At 39.1% G+C, this 18,520-nt stretch overlaps 1 protein-coding gene across 1 annotated transcript in view; it reads right to left on the minus strand.

Annotated features, from left to right (window-relative positions):
- Positions 1-17,614, minus strand: part of TMEM106A (transmembrane protein 106A) — a 759,441-nt gene extending 741,827 nt beyond the window's left edge. The window contains exon 1 of the mRNA XM_044055169.1: positions 17,319-17,614. The gene's annotated coding sequence lies outside the window, so the exon portion shown is untranslated. The remainder of the gene's footprint in view (positions 1-17,318) is intronic.
- Between the last annotated feature and the right edge of the window lie 906 nt (positions 17,615-18,520).

Genomic DNA, 18,520 nt, shown 5'->3' on the forward strand with positions numbered 1-18,520 from the left:
AAGAAAATAGCTGCTTCTCCAACTTGTGGCCATCTAAGTAAGAGGGGTGTGGTGGTGGTGCAAGTCTCCTGAAAAATGCTCATTTAAAGAGACAATTTACTTGCATGATCGATCAAGTTCTTCAAATACATAAGTTTACTCAATGTAATAAGTTTCATGCAGGAAAGCAATCTTGTTTAAAGCTTGTTGTGACGCCCGTGCACTGGCCCAGCAATCAAGGAGCCTCAATCCTCACCCATATAGGGAAATGATAATAAATACACACACACAGTAAAGTAAAATTTCCCTTAACAGCACACAGACATCACAGTCAGTTTGGGGCTGGTTTCGACCTCTCTCTCTCTCCAGGTCCCCAATAAGACTCGCCACTGGCACAGCTACAGGTTCCAGATGTCAGCTTAGTGGGCAAGCTAAAATCTCCAGCACCCTCTCTGTCCAACCAGTACTTCGTGTCCCTGCCAAAGTAGCTGACACACACTTTGAGATAAGAATTATATACAACCACACAGACATTCCTGGGGAAAGTTGGCACAGGTTCTCTAGTTGTGCCCCTTTTCTGCCCACTCTAAAAGGTAGTACCAGCTGCCACCACCCACTAATATCAGCTACTCAAAGGCACTTCTGAAAGGGTGTCCAATTATTACTGTGTATTATTATTATCCAAATGGTAAGTGTGACTGAACAGTCAAGGCTTATTAGACTGACTTGGTACAGTATCACTATATACAAGCAATGTACTCTAGAGCTTAAATTAACTCAACAGCTACAGTTGAAAGGTTTAAAAATATTTAATAAATAATAAAAACACAAAAAAGATAATACTTCTTACTACACAGTGCTAGTCAAGAGTTTAGAGATCACAGAGAAATACTTAAAATAATACCATAGAAAAGTTCTGACATAACAGAAAAACAAACTAGTCTAACCTTCCTATTTCCTAGCTATATCTAAGAGAAAACACAGTTCTAAAATAAACTTGCATATAGAGCAAGACAGTGCTGGTGAAGTTGGATATTCTCAAGACAAAATTCTCAGAGCTCTCCGATTCTCTCTCTTTAAATTGAGAGCACAGAGCTGCTTCACATGACATCATTCTTCACACTTCTCTGGTGTTCCCAGGTTAACAAAACTACATTTACATTCTTTACACCTGGTCAGAAACCAGAGCAATAAAGGACATTTATACATGCAAATTCTAGCCATTATCTCTGGTCTTAAAACAGTAGGCAGGATGCCTCCCTCTAGACATCAAAGAATTGACTTATCAGCTTTGTTATAGCAGAGTGCACTGCAGGTACATTTTTTGCAGTTCAATAGCCAATGCAGTCTTTTCACATTTAAGAGAACAAGCATGTGGCTTACATTAATATTTACAAATGACAGCTGGCAGCCTTTACCTATCTTCAAACTTGCATATTTCAGATGCAACACACCTGAATACCTGAATCTACAACTGGATACACTGCATGTACCAATGGTGATATTTATGCACACACAAAAAAACAAACAAAAAAAAAAAAAAACACACACACACACAATGAAAAGACTTATGGGTCAAGACATATGCCAACAGACAAAATCCTAAATCAACATATGAAATTCATCCTTTCATGAAGATAGCACTTTATAACTTCTTTTTTTGTACTTTTTAGCATCTTTACTTTCACAGCCCCCTATGGATTCTCATGGGAAACAAAACCACAAAGGGACCATCCGGGTGAAAGCCACACAATTCCTTTCATACAGAGGACACAAATCATACTATGAACAGTTTTGCTTATTGATTAGTCCTTAATCATAGTATACTCTGTTCTGTAACCAACACAAGCCATTAATATATACATCTACGAGAAATACCAGCTCCCAGCACCACTACAAGTCTCTCCCATGTAATAGCAACTAAGAAGAACCTGACTGTATCATCTCCTTCCAGGGAAATCCCACACAAGTTAAGGCTACCTGTTGACTTTAAAATCTATTTCTTTAATCAATGCCTTTAGGTAGACATCTGATCTTTTAGTGAAGTAACAGACCAGAAACAGGGCATAGGGTAATAGTTTCACATTACATCACTCTTTCTTTTATGGGGAACCTAGGTTCCATTCCCAAAACTTACACAAAGAAACCTTCAAGTTAGAGAGAGAGTTTTTAAGAATTCATCAAAATTACTTTTAGACCCATAACACAACACAATCTCTTGGACTCAAAAGGTAACATGCATCTAATATTAACTGACAAAACAAACAAATATCAACGTGACACCTTTAATTTAAAGCGAAAACACATTTTAATTTACAAGCATACCTGTGTATTATTTTCTGACAGAAAAATGATGCAAGTATTATTCAATTAAGTAATATAATAGCAAATGTAGTCATTAAACTAAAGGTCTTCTAGCAGCCTTCTGAACATAAAGGTTGGACTGATATTTACACTGAAAGCAAAACCATCACTTGCTGGGACAATGCCAAAATGTGGATCACAGTCATAAGTATTTCCTTCATCATTACTGGTGTAATACCAAACCTTTAAAAATATATGGTGCCGGGTGGCAGTTTTTCCAAATTTCTCACAGTATCCAATGACCCTTTTTTTATTTCACATATCTTTTAGCCCTCCAAACTGAATAAGGAACTATGTTTGCATTACTTCTTATTTCTCATTAATGTAGTCTGCCCTCTGTAAACATGTTCTTGGGCAGTTCATGCCAGGACACTCCTACAATTATTTAAACTGGTGGCTGAGGACCACTATAGGTCATCACTGCCTCTGTTATTCAAAAAATATGCAAACACTTTAAGAGCTGCTGCTATTACGAATATATGTTTTCTAAAATATTACTTTAAAAGCACTAGGTGTACTATTATTGCTCATATCTCAGACTCCCTATCCAGGACCAGTTTCTCTAACCTGCACCAATAGAGTACTAGGACAGTCAGTGGCTTCCCTGTGACCATGACCTGGATTACATAGGGAGCCAAAGACAGACTGGACCCAAGCTGTACTGAAATCCTAACCTACATGCTTCTGTTTGTTTCTTTACAGAGAAAAAAAAGACTGAGAATGCACAACCAGGTGTTTTTTGAAATTTTGAAGGCCATAACTGCAATTTTTTGGAAAAGCAGAACTACACGTGTAACTGTGAGTAAACATACACTAAATCAGAGTTTGTAGCACCTTGGAGGGCTCTCTACTCCAAGGTATAGTCATTTCTCAAACAAGCAGGGGTGTGGATGCACAGCTCCTCATGCCAGGGGGAGGAGTGCAGAGGTATGGCAGGGAGATTATTCAAAAATTGTTACCTGAAAGAGGGAGCCCAGACAGCTACCTAAATAATCGTGCTGGCATTTCAGTCTCAGAAAGCCTTGTTAAAATATTACTTGCCACTCTTAAAATGAAAACACTACAAGCAGGGAAATAAAGACAGTCTTTGCATAAATTGTTCCCTTAACACACACACACACACACACACACACTTCTAGCTTCATATAAAGACTTTGATGACTTCTCTGATGTAGTATCGCTCGCTAGAGTTGCAGAGGACTCCTACAGTGACCGACTGGACAGTCACTGCTCTCCACAGAATTTACAATTCAAAAGTGAAATGAAGTAGGTTGCCAGGTCCTTCTTCCACGCCACACAAGCTTGCACTCACACCTATGGTCAATTTAGAACCCCTGATCAGCATATTACACGTCTATGGAATACAGGATGAAACTGGAGCATCCAGAAAAAACTCCATGAACTAAGAGATGGTATGCAAACTTTGATCATTAGGAACCTCAACTGAGAACAAAACTGGAGAAATTCTTCCTGTGAGGCAGCAATGCTACCCAGTGTGCCAACTCTGATATCATATACCCTCCTACAAACAAAATTAGAAATTTCTCCACTAACCTCAGCAACAACAGAGTTACTCAAAAACTGCTATTACAATTCCTTCTCTGGGAATTACCTACAAAAAGTGTGCCGTGAGAGTTCAGACATGAAATTGTACTGCTTTGTTCTACGTACTTCTGTGGCATCACAAACTGCCCTTCAACATCATCTTTATTTCACCCCTACAATGGAACCATAGTCCTACCTCACCACCGCCTCAGTTTTCACCATTTTTAAACTTTGGATAAAACAGAAGTGCAGTGATCAACCGGATTACCTTGCGGGTGCTTGACTATCCCAGTTAGTATCCTGTCTGGGGTGCCTCATGAATGGAATCTGCATATGCTCTACATAGCCACAAGGTTTTTGTCACGGCTTCCATTTCCTTCTACATCCCAAACGAATACTGATAAATACTGTTGGATCACTGGTACAGTCCATTTATTTTATTTTTATTTAACATTTGTTTATCAGGAAAGTCCGACTTGGACAGAGCCCATTTTCAGCAGAGGCTCGGGGAGAAATGCTCCAGACGCATGTCTTTGGAATGTGGGAGGAAACTGGAGCACCCTGAAGAAACCCACACGAATACAGGAGGACATGCAAACTCGGCACAGAAGGCACTCCAGCCGAAAATCGAACCTGAGAACCTTGTGTTGTGAGGCTACAATGCTAACCACTGCACCACCCAAATATGTCAGAAGTATGACTTTAGTGTTAATCAGAGTCTGTATTTGCAGTCTGTCTAGCATCACACGCAGGACTGCTTAAAACTTCATGCTCAAACACCCACTAGGACCCTGAACAGGACAAAGCAGGTACCAGAAAATGAATAAAATAAAATATTCTGAGATGGCCTCTTCTGCTATCTCAATACATCTTTTCTTGAGTTCCCTGGGTATTACTACTTTACAGCCTTAACAGTTTCTGTGGGAAATATTTACATAATTTTTACTTAATACTTTTCAAACTTTTTTAATGTTTCTTCATCAGGATACTCTCTTTTTTGTGTAAAGTGCAAGTGCTGCAATATTCCTTTAGTTTTTGTAAAACAGACTATCCGTTGCATTGTCAATGTTTCTCAGTGTTAACATTCTGTGAAAAGTATACTCGGCCTTCACATAAATATCAAGCATGTTTCCTTTTTTTCTGTTGAACTTTAGATACCTTGACAAACAGTCACCAACACTGTCTTTTCTATACTGTTGTGTAAATTGGAATGGCTGAAGTCTGAAGGCCCATCTCTCAACTGTAAAGGGATGCTGCCGCTTTTTAAAATCAGTTCAAAAAACAGATGCAAGAAAAACGGATACAATAGTGTATGAAAAAAGATAAGTCACATTGAGCATTGAAGTTGCTACACCTAGCAATTACAGTGTCTCATACAGAGAGACAAAAAGGTCATAAAATATTAGGGTTTGCAGACAGACATGTGGAAGAAAGATACGTAGACAGTTCCAGTGGTAGTAGGGACAATGGGTCTAATATAAGAGATTCTACAGTTGCATTTAAATGCACTACAGATGCATGTAAATCTGTATAAACTGTAGGAGCAGTCAATTCCATGCACACTGCGGGTGCTGTGAAGACCACTTCTGGACAGCATCAAAGACTGAAACGATAATAATTTCATGCACTTATACCCGGAGTTAAGAATGGAGTCCATTCCTGTAACGGTATTAGAAACCCCCAAATATGGAGAAATTAAACAGGGGCTTTTAATTTGGAATTACTGAACACACAGATTCCCGATGGCCAGTCATCGGGGATTACTTTGTGAAGCTGCTTCTACAGACAATGAAAATGCTTACATGCACCCCTGCAGAGACACAAACAAAAAACAGACCATTGTGTATGTATGTATGTACACACACGGATTCACTTCAGAAGCCTGAAATATCACAAACCTCAATTTCATAAGCCGGAACATCAAAAGCCTGAAAGTTCAAAAGGCCGAATCCCAAAAGAATGAAAATATACGCAACACAAAGAGTGACAATACAAGGACACACAAAAATACATACAAGACAAAAGGTAACAGGCATACATACAAGACAAAAGGTAACAGTTTTCACAAAGTATGGGCAGGGGGGCAAGCCCCCCTGCATCCCCTTCTATTTAAATAGATCAACTCCAAGATTCCACTTCACAGAAAAAAAAAAAATGGCAAACATACCATCACGTTTCATGACTGCCTGTTGTAACCACAGTAATGTTCCCTTTTAACTTGCTATACTACAACAACTCATGAAAGTTTAGTGAAGTGCAATCTTGGAGTTGATATTTTTATGTGGCAGGGGGTGTGGGGGGGCGCAGGGAGGCTCCCCCCCCCCTGCTTATATTTGGTGGAATGTAATCTGGTTTGTGTCGTCTTCAGTCAGCATATGTATCTTGTGTGTTTTCAGTCTTATGGGATTCAGGCTTTTGAGTTTTTAGGATTCTGGTCTTCTGGCTTATATTTCAGGCTTCTGAAGTGAACGCACACACACACACAACTACACTACCAACAGCTTCCTTTTCAACACCTGACAAAAACCTAATATTATGTAGTGTGGATCTCCACATCCTATCCTGAAATAGGCTTAATACTGCCTCAGATATGTAGCACTTGCATCTACTTCTAAGAATGCATCAAAATGAAACAATAGGATAGCAGAGATCAAGCTCTCCTTATGGCTTTCTACTGCTTCGTGTATTTTTCGGTTCAACTAAAATAACCCTGTAATTATGTTATAGTGACTTATAAACTCAGCACCATAACCTTGGAACCATAATCAGCCATTTGAAATGGACTTCAAACCTCTTCTGCAGTGGCTGGTATTGTTTTTAACTTCAAAGGATCAGGTGATGTACCATTCTTACAAAATGTAAATCTATAAAACTTGTGTGTGCTTACTGAATTTCTCTCTTCATATTTAGCGCTGTCATTTTCCACCAGTTTAACAGCTATACTAGAGTCTCATGTTCTTTTTCATCTCAGTCATGGATATCATCACTACAGTTTTTAAACCTTTTTATGACCTATATGACCTGCTACAATACATGAGATTTTGGCAACCACAATGCCACATATATCAGTCTTCTATTTCAGTTGTGTGTCTGTGTGAATCAAGAACGCTGGAATACTTCTGCTATATGGGGTAACCTTCAAATTAGTTATAAACTCATTTAAGGTCCAACTTAATGAGCACCTTTGCTCCACTGACTTCACTCATGTTGCTCCACTGATCTCATGTCACGCACGACTGACCCCAGGCAGCATTCCTCTTTTAAGGCTTTACTGCTTGCTCTCATGTCTTCAAAAGTCCTGATTTCAGCTGTACTTTTAAGCTCAAGTGGTGTCACTGTGCGAAAGAAACCCATGGTGTGGGGATCCGATACCACTTCTACTCTGTCCAGTTTCTGAATACACTCAGATTCTTCCTCAGCTTTAACTGGAAGGTATTCCTCGCTATATGGCTATGCTACAAAGATCACTATGGGATGTGAATACAGGTTGACCTAGCAGTCCTTACGCTCTCCAATGCCACTTGACAAACATTTGTATTCCATTAGCACTTCTATGCCCACATTGTTCACTTTCCTTTAAACTGGTCAGTATTTCTAACACAACCAAAACAGGCTACTTCATTTACTGAGCAATGCAATGAAAAGGGATTTTTTATGATTATTTCTCTTACTCATTTCTGCAAGAAAATTTTAAATAAAACAGGTTTTCTAGATCTGTATGCATACTGTCTGGTGTCAAACTTCCTTAGTGCTGGACTTGTTTTAATATTGTCTCACACTTCTTCTGATATTATGCCCACACAAGCTCTTGTGTGTAAACCCATATTTACTTCAGCTTTCTTCTATCATTTTTATTTCTTAGATTTTGTTTCTATTTAATGAGTAAACTCTAGTGTCAATTTCTCTGTCAACATCCTCACTACCAGACAGGAATTTACTGGAATGTTACATGTTTTTTGTAGAACTTTGTTTTTCCTCATCTGTTCCCTACATTTTCAGGCTCGTGTAATTTGGGTTTACTGTTTCGGCTTCTAAACTTTGGTACAATAATTAACTAACATACACGCTGCACTTTTCCTATCAGTGAGCAGTGACCCTTATGACATACTGTCCATCACAAATACATTTATTTATTCACGGTTTTGTTGACCTGGTTAGTCCCACTAGGTAAGGGTCACTTCTCAGGGGGTTCCCAAAGTGGTATTTATACTACTGTGGGAAATCTGGCCAGGGCATAACAGAACTTCCCCTACCCTCTTTGATAGGTGCCATGGGAGCTTTTACATCCACCTAAGCTACCACCAACCCAAGTCGATAGGACCTGGTTTAACATCTTATCCAAAAGACAGCACACCAGTGAGCGTAGTGTCCTCCTTATGCTGCACTGAGTGTGAGCACTACAAATTAATCCAAGTACCTGGTATGGGAATAGAACCCAGAGTTTTCAGATCCTGCAGTATGAAAAGGAGAGAGAGAGCCACTGATACTACCATGTACTGTACTTTTTAACTCTGGGTGGTACTCAAGACAGGTCTACTCCACATGACTGAAAACATTGAATTTATTTGACTGAGACCACAATACCTAATTTTCAAAATACTAAAACCTCATTTGACTGAGTCTCATTATATTGAAAGCTTACATAGCTAAATTTCAAAATACTGAATTAGGCACCCATTTTCTCAGGATATGCAACACGAACTAATGGACATAAGAAAGCCTGCAACTATAAAAGCATATATTAGCAAACTGAAAAGGTTTGCTTGGTGCCAGCAATGTAACCAGCACCCATTCAGGGCTTAATGAAACAAAAAACGCTGAACAACCATGAAAGAGAAAATAAATAGACCACTGCTTTAGTATACCAATATTTTAATCTCTGCTTTCATCACAAAATGACTTCATCATAACAGAAAATCATAAACCCACACTCTAATTTATACAAAACCATGAACAAATCATCTACAAATAGACTTAAAACCTGGGTATTATTGACAAAAATAACACTAATAAAAATGTAACTGACTACAGATATTTTTTCACTTTTTACCTGTATCCCACGGGATTCAGGAGATGAATATGTTATTTTTAAGTAATTTTAGTGCTTTTAAAAGACACAACATCACTTTTAACATAGTATGTTACAAATTTTATTAAGTAGCAATTATTGTTCATTTATTATTTTTGCTTAACAATATTTGCAAACAGGTCAAAGGAGTAGCCATGGGGTCAGCAGTTGTCCCAGCTTTTGCCAATTTGGTTCTTGGCTGGTGGAACCATGCAACTTTTTCACCCATGGCAACTACCTGGAAAGTAGTGTATTACAATAGATTTGTTGAGGACATTTTTTTTTTATTATTGAAGGGACTAAGTGGGATGCCATATCTTGAGTCTTTGAATACCAAAATCTGAATTTTTGAAATTTAATTTGGGGGAATGTGGTTTGGAAGTTTCCTTTTTTGGATGTGTATCTGAAATTATGTGAGACACAAATTTGTTAGCAAAATTTATAGAAATAACATCTTTAGTAACAACTATTTGAATTATTAGAGCAATCATACAAGATTTATTAAAAATAATATTCCAAGAGGTCAATTTATTACAGCCTCTAGGATAACATCAGAGGATGAGACATTCGATGAAGAAATTGTTTATCATTGAAATTCAGTTTATTATTATAGGTTCATAGGTTTATACTAGGCTATCTGCCCTAAGGCATTTATAAGCCTAGCCCAAATTTTTGTGGCTTACGCCACCCCTTATATGAAAAAATACTGTGCCCATTAGTTTGTTGTACCTCTGTCCAGCAGTGACACAGAGATGATTCCCGGGGTAAACCTATGATCTCCCATCCACAGGTCAAGATTTCTCTTGAACAGAGCCAGCAAGGTGCTCTGCCTCACATGGACCGGGATTTTATTCCACAGCATAGGGAGTCTCTGAGTGATAAATCTATCCCTCCAGCACATCCTATTTATATCCGTGCTAAGGTTTAAGTCGCTTGCTCTAGTGGTTTTGGTGGATTTGGATTTTTTGAGGTGGAGCATGTCCATTAATTCCTGGTTGGACATGGCCTTGTATGTCAGGCACATGTCACCTCTGAGCAGACGGTATGCGACTGAATAGAGCTGGAGTTTCTTCAATCTGGCAGCATATGACAGATTTTGGAGTCCCTTTATCCTTTTGGTGAGGAACTTTTGGGGTCTCTCCAATTGCTGCAGATGTCGGGTGAGATACATCCCGAATGGGGCATTGTACTCGATCATTGGTCTGATAAGTGAAGAGTACAGGGGAACAATGACCTCACTAGATCTGGATGTGAATCCCTTCATGATCAGGTGGGCAATGTAGAAGGTCTTTCTAACCACTTTAGCAAAGTGAGTGTCAAAAGAAAGGCCACTGTCAACCTGGGTCCCCAGGTCCCATTGCCACCTATATGGTAGCTTGGGGTTACCTTGTTTTTCCCGAAGGGTATGACTATACATTTTTTGGCGTTTAACTTCAGGCCATGGCTCTGGCACCAGCTATCTGTTTCCGTGAGTCCCTTCTGAAGGATATCCGTGTCCGATGCACTTTCCACTATGGCGCCCAGTTTGCAGTCGTCTGCAAACTTTGTCAGCCAAAGTCCTCCCATGTTGGCCTGTACTTCTGAGAAGTAGATGCTGAACAATAGGGGGCCAAGGACCAAGCCCTGTGGGACACCACTTGTGACCGGCTTGGAGTCTGACATAGCGCCAGCAACTCTAACCCTGTGGGTTCTGTCCTTAAGCCAGTTTGCAACCCATCTTGTGACATATGGGTTTACATTTAAGCTGGTAAGTTTTTCTACAATACCCGAGTGGGGTATTGTGTCGAAAGCCTTTGCAAGGTCGGGCTGTATGGACTGCCTTTCCCTCATCAATGGCCTTGGTGACTGTTTCAAAGAAGTCGACCAAGTTCAAAAGGCATGATCTTCCCTTGACGAAGCCAAACTGGGTCGGGTCCAATGTCTGCAAGTCCCCTATATCTTTGTTTATGAGCTCCATTATGATCCTCTCCATAGCTTTGCAGACTAGACTTGTTAAGCTTATGGGGCGGTAATTACCAGGGTCCGTAGAGGCACCGCCTTTGTGGAGTGGGACCACAGTTGCCGTACGCCACTCCTTGGGCACGTATCCTGTGGCAAGGCTGAGATGAAACAGCTGCCTTATGTGCGGGTTTAATTCCTCATTTAGCTCGTGTAGCACACAGCCGGGGACACCATCCGGTCCCATTGATGCTGTGTTTTTAGCTTTAGAGAGAGCAGCTTTCACCTGCGCATTTGAGATGTCTGGGAGGCTACACTCCGCTGGGATAGTTATCTCTCCTTTAGGGGGGGAAGAGGGAATTTGTTTAAACACAGAAGACATAATGATATGCTTAATAAAACAGCTAAAGAAATAAAGAACAAAAAGGAAAACTTGTTTTCCCTCTATTTTACTGAAACCCTTTCAGAAATCTACTAGAAGAAACACAGGACAAAAACATGACATTATGCACTATTGACATGACTACTGATGGTCATAATATCTGTGCCATCATTAAAAAGAATTGGAAAGTATTGGAAGGAAACTTTTGATTAAGTGTATTGGTACTCATCCCAAGTATGTTTTCAAGAATTCTTAAAAGTATTTTACAACAAGACAACTGCGGTGGTGGTGCTGCGGTAGCGTTGTCACCTCACAGTAAGACGCTGTCCAGTTCGAGTCTCAGCTAGAGCGTCTTCTGTGTGGAGACATGCATGAATGGGCGTACCTTCGTGGAAGGTTGTGCGTCAGAGCTGGCAACTTGGTACATAAAAATCTACTACCGATCATTAGCAGACCGGAGTTCTGCTGTGGCGACCCCTAACCGGGAAAAAGCCGAAAGACACAACAACAACAATATTAAAATTATGACTATGTGACCCCAGATGATCCAAATGAAAGGGATGTATAAATGTGGGAACTGTTCAGTTTGCAGGTTTGTATTAGAGGAGCCCAATGTATATCTGGAATATTTTGATTATACCAGATTCCAGGTGTCTTTAGTTATAAATCCAAGGGGGTTATCTACATCAGTACACATACTAGATCCCAAGTACTATAGAAGTATGAAAGTCAGAATTAAGGAGCATTTATATGGTATTAAAAGTAAGAATGAAAAGAATGCTTTATATAAACATTTGATTGAATGCTCTAAATTCAAAAAGTTTTCATTTACAACAGCAGAACAGGTCTTATACGACAGATGAGGTAGTGATTTTAGAAAAAAGTTGGAGCAAAAAAGAAACACTCTGGCAATTAAAGCTTGGTACTAACAGTTTTCCAGGGATCCATGTTTTATAGTTTGTATTTTTGTCAGTAATACCCAGGTTTTAAAGTCAATTACTAATTTTAGATGGTTATTGGCTCGCAGTTTTATATAAATTAAAGGGTGGGTTTGTGACTTTCTGTGGAGATTAAAATATTGGTACACTAAAGCAGTAATTATTTTCTCTTCGTTGTTGTTTCATTAAGTTATTTTTTAACCATTACTTGCCTGTGTTGGTTTCGTATACTTACCCATTCAGGCTATGATGCTCCCAGGTTTTACAATATTTGTGTGAGTTACTTAATCTATGGTCTTCCTTAGTATTCTACCGTGGTTCATTTAATCAGCCAATTCCCCATATCTGGCCATGGATCCTCCGCTTCCACTGCAGTTTCATGTTAAATTGTTTTTGAAAGGATTCTGCATATGAGACTTTCAAGAAAACCTGTGGCCCCTCCTTGGGATCTTAATTGTGGGTTAGGAAAGAAAACAATTGCTCTATTTGAACCAGCTAACCTGACTGACTTGAGGTTCTTAACATGGAAAACAGTTTTATTGATTGCTCTGACCTCTCTCTGGAAGAAGGGTATCAGAGTTACTATCTCTTATGGCGAGTCAACAACATCACATTCTCCACAGGAAAAGGGTTTCTTTGAGAATTTCTTTTATGCCTAGAGTGGTATTCAAGTTTATTTTTAAGTCTGTTTTCTAAAACCTAAAAATGAGGGAGAAAGGATACTTCATACTTTGGATATCCAGACAACTCTGGTACTATCCTGACAGAACAATCTTTCATATCAATTGCTCTTTTCTTGTGAAGGCAAGAAGAAGGGACAATCTGTGTCAAGAGAGACTACTTCTAAATGATTGTCTAACGGTATTACCATTCATTATACCCAGCATAACAAATCTATTCTAAGCAGGGTCAAAGCCCACTCTAACAGGGTCTTTGTTTTATCGATAGCTTTTTGGAAAGGGTTGGATTCTAGAAGCTGCTACTTGGTCCTCTGTGCATGCTTTTAGAAAACACTAGAATCTTTTTAGGGCCAGATGAGGCTTTGCCAAGACCATTCCTCCGAGGCTCATAGACTCTCCTCCTTCCACATGTAATAAGCTACAGTAATCTACCCATTTGGCTAAGGCTACTGCAGCAGTGATCAATATGGATGAACACAGTACACCTTTTGTCTGTTTTTATGCCAGAGTATGGATTTATTTTTGTTGCTCCTAGCACTGTCATTTCATGGCTCCACCTCCCTCTCTTTGTTGGCAGAAAAGTTCTGAAGGGCTTGGCACCCAAACATGTCTTTTTAGTTAGCTTAGCTCAAGCTGCCCGACAATTTGGTTACATGGAAGGTGCCCTGAAGATTTGGAATCTGGCTGGCTGTTACATCCTTGGTAGGATATAACCCATACAGCCAAGGCTACTGCAGCAGTGATCATCCAAACATCTACGGTTATAGCAAGTTTAACTTGGGGGAACTTTACTTTTCTAGACAAGTTTAGTTTAATGGTGTTTGTTTCTGGCTGGAGACAGTGACAGTTAAGGAAGAACTACTATTTAAAAAAAAAAAAAAAAAAAAAAAACGGGATAGAGGTTTGGGGGTAGTATAAATGTTGGTAGTTTAGTGTGCAGTGGCTGCAAGATGAAAAGGTAGGTACAACAACCTTAAAGCTTTTCCTCATGGTGGTAGCAGTTGAACTGTGGAGGGAACACATGAAGGACAAGGTGGTTAGGCTGCACTCACTGATGCATGGAACAGACTACCAAATTACATTAACGCAAACATTAGTTTATATATTTTAAGAACAACTTGGTTATGGCAGTATGCAATACAAATGATCAAATGAGATGTAAAGGGTTAGGGGTGAGAATGTGACATTTTACTCTGATGCCTACAACTCAACATTACTCTTCAAGTGCTGTATACGGAGAGTTAAAATGATACATACATACAAATACTTCAAGGACAGGCAACAATGCCCTTCTAGCCTGCCAGTATACCAGAACAGTTACTTCCCCACTAGATAATCAAGTAGTTCTTAAAATATCTAAACTACTGCTTGCTTTGATGCATGGAATAGACTACCAAATTACATTAGTTACTCTCTTAGTACTTAACTTTCCTATATGATCTTCTACACAAGTTGACGGATGATTCTCAGCTACTTTTTGATAACCTCTAACTTTCACAGAGATATTATATATGCCCTCCATGCCTGAAATAAGGTCTCCTCTTAAATGCCTATATGAAACACTGCTCAAGTTCAAATATTTAACATTTCGTAATAACTTACATTTTCACATTTATGTATGCTTTTGGTACATTTCCACTGTACTCTCCAGTCAGCTCATGCTTGCTTTCTCATAAGGTTTCCACATTGTTATTTCATACCCAGTTTGGGTCTAAACAATGGCTTCATCATTTCTGATTTGCTAGACTTTATATAAATCTTTCTATATGACCTATAACTATCATTAGCCAATTAGTTCATATGATTACAAAAACTCAAAAGCTGCATCTACCCTTGTCCTTAAATAAATCCACAGTTTCGATCACTGTGTGCTGTATTAAATATTCACCTTTCAATCTATGCATTTCACAATTCATACACTTATTCAGTATATTATCAGCCTGTGCCCAAATGGTCAATTTGGTCAAGTTCTTTTGCAGACATGTCCTATTAATAACAGAGTTTACCCATTTTCAAGTCATCGGCATCAGACTGTAGAACACCTCAGATGAAAAACAGATCTGAAAGATGCAACCTAAACAAACATGGGCCTTGGACAGAGCCCTGTGGAACAGTACAGAGGTATGCATACTCTAGCTTTTTCATAACATTGGGCATCAGAAACAGCAAGAGATTATAGAATTGTAATGGGATGAGAAACTGTAGTGTAACTCCAGATATACTGTTTTGCTATAGGATACAAACACCTATAAAGCTTTGAAATGAGGATACAGATTTACTTACCTTGAAAGAAAAATGCCCTGGGGTTTGGCTGATAAAGGGAGACATCAGAGATTGTACAGAGACTAAAATCTTCAGCCATTTCAATCAAAGCAGTCAAAAGGATAAAGTATAGCTTAAATAAACATTACAGATACAGACAAGGAGTGCTTATACAAATATATTTGTAGCAGCACAGTGGGACCAGTTCTACCATAAGGATGGAGTGCAGTTCGCTAGTCTTGGTATATGGTTACTTGTTGATGACTTTAAGATGCCCTTCTTTTTGTGGTGGATGATAGGGATGGAGCATTAAAGAGGATGCAAAACATTCAGTTCACAAGGTGGGGATTGCCCAGGATCAGTTATGGGATTCTTCAGCCACCTTGGCTCAGCAGACTGTAAAGTGGCTCATAATGTTTTCTTTCTTTTTTTTGCTTAAAAAGGTTGAAACTACTTATAAGGAGGACTGTATCAAAATCCTCCTTAATATCTTGCCTGGATCATATCCGACAAAACAATTTATTTAATCAGGGCATCCAAATTTACTTGACTTCTAACCAACTCAACTTGCTGGCTTAAAAGAAAGAAAAGAAAAAATACCACAATGATGCAGCCATTTAGACATCATCTTGCATGTGCGTGGACTCTTACTGAGTACAAAGGTGCCACCCTTGGTTTCACTGGCTGTCACAGATATGCTTCCCTTGTTTTAGTCCACAGCTCCTTAAAATGAACTCCAAGCTACGTTTCATCCCATGAGGCATCACACCTATTCAGGAAGCAAAATCTATTGCATACAACTACAACAAAGGAAAAAAAAATCAAGTCTCTCAAAGGCTTCTAAAACCAGCTCAAAGTAGATGCAGAGTTCATCCAGTGCTCACATTCCACAAAATTACATGCAAATACTGAATCAGCAGTCTTTGATGGACTGACGGAACAAACACCTGGCTACTCCAAATAATGCCACTGCACATGCATGAAAATCTACATACTTTTTGAAAGTTTGCAATATTAAGGTCTACAGGCAACAAACACTATGTCAACCGAGCATTAACTCTGAAACTACTAATGTTGACCATACACTGCCACACCCCCATTGAGGGGCTTACACAACACCTGGCATTTAGTATAGTATGCATCTGTGTCAAGCATACCTCTCAACTGTTCGGAATGTCAAGATTTTTGTCTCACATTTTTGGTCTGTTCCTCATACAAATTGTGGTTTTCTGCCAAATCGTGGAGGACTAAAGTCACTACACAATGACATACATACATGTTTCAGCCTTCAGAAAAATGCATGCTAACACGAATCCTGTTACTCTACAAACTGTCTTAAGTGTACAAGAACAATATTATACTCTGTCCCTATTTTTGAATCTTTGTCCACCCCCCATTCTTTTAGTTTGCCCACACATCTTACGTTAAAGAAATACATGGACAAGTTATTTTACTTATACTGAACGAAGTAATCAAGACTTTCGCATTTTCTACATTAATCTTTGAGTGCAATATTACATCACAAGATGGAAGTTTCTGTTCTCGAGTTGGGCAAAATACTGAAAATAGCAGCACACATCGCGGAACATAAATACTGTGCTGAGTCCAAAACCGCGGTGCTGGTGTAACGCTAACAGTTTCGCCATTAAACTGTTTCTGCTTTCTTGTTCCTTCAGTTAAGTGCGTGACTGGGTCACGATGTCAGGAAATAAATAATTTCACTATACCTAGCCGTTTACTTATCAGAAAACACGGGTAGTTAATGTAACGCAAATACCTCTAAACCTTCTTAGTCCCACGAAATCCGAACAAAGACTAAAATGAAGGGGATACAAACAGGAACATATTTTAATATTATTCTTACAAATTTAGCAAGTTGCTAGAATAACAGGGTGAGTGTTACTAGATATTTTCTGAAAGATATAAAGCATGAAACTCAAATGTGCGTCATAATTTAGTGACTTCAATCCTCGGTGAAATGCCAGAAAACCACAAATTTATAAGTAACAGACCGAAAATGTTAGGAGTAGAAAAAATCTGGCCATTCTGATAAAATCTTGACTGAGGGGTATGGCAAAGCATACAATCCTTAAACGCCAGGTGACAAACTAAGAGGAAGCAAACACCTTCTGCACATGGTCACCCACTGAGAGCTCACCTACCACAACACAGAAATGAGAAGTATCACAGTCCGACAATTAAAGCAGGAACAGGAAGCAGCAGCAGCTTCTGTGCAACTTCAGTGAAATGTGTTCCCTGTTAAATTCCCTAATTCCACGGTGTCCAACATACGAATAATAATGACCTAATGCCTGTCCCGGAAAAAGTATATCTCTTCTGCTAGTGATCTGCTGCATCACAAGGGAAAGCAAACAAATCCTGGCATCAACGTACATCTGCGCACAAACCAACACACTGCTTAACAAGTGCTGTTACCGGCCTAGGCTCATTGGCTCGTTCGTAAATGGGAAGAAAAAAAAACACAGGAAGGAAACTCACGTGGCACGAAAGCAATAAAGTACAGTGCACCTCTCAAGTGTACCTCAGAAGTTCATGTTCCACACTGAAAGAGTCTGTTTTACATTCAGTGTTGGGAATTTTCTAAAGTGAAATCCATGGTAAATAGAAATTAATCATATTGATTAATTAAAGGATCTTCTTTATAAGTAAAACCAGCATATGTTAACCATCCTAGTTGAAGTTGTTAGTAAGCCATTAGCATATGTTCCACATTTTGCCCATTTGTTCCACATTATTCAATGGGGGGTTTTAGTATCAGGAGCACCTTTAAAATGCTTTACAAAGCTTGTGAGACATTAGAGAAGAGTCATTCAAGCCTGACTGGAAATTTGAAATTGCAGAGAACCAGATTGGAAGAGTCTGTTTAGAAAATCCAGAACTTCATGAATTGGGCTGGTCCAGTCCTTTATTCAAGGCCCATTTAGAAAAATTTTCCCATTTGCCTTGATACAGTTGTCTAGTAGAATGCTTGTGATGAACAGTAATAATACGTTGGATAGGGGAAGAAAGAAAAGAATGCCTGGCAATCATGGGAATTGGAGAAGCCACGCAGTGAGCATGAGATGTTGGAAATTCGGATGAACCATGCCCTCTGGATGAGCTAGCAGATCTGGAAATGTGTCCAAAATCCATGGTTTCAGTATTAGATGAGGCAAAAGGAAAGGAAACCAAACTTATTGAGGCCAGAACTTCATGAATTGAGTCAAATAGTAACAAACAAGGATTTTTCTAAATGGGCCTTGAATAAAGGAGTTTAGTCCAGTTTCAGAGTTGCTGATTTCTGGGCTTTGGTTGTAGTTCCTGTGTACTGTTTCCTTGCCTTATTTGGGGGAGAGGAAGTTAC

The sequence above is a fragment of the Protopterus annectens genome, chromosome 13.part0 (assembly GCF_019279795.1).
Source record: "Protopterus annectens isolate FY-2018-M chromosome 13.part0, PAN1.0, whole genome shotgun sequence".
In the NCBI taxonomy this organism is placed as follows: Eukaryota; Metazoa; Chordata; order Ceratodontiformes; family Protopteridae; genus Protopterus; species Protopterus annectens.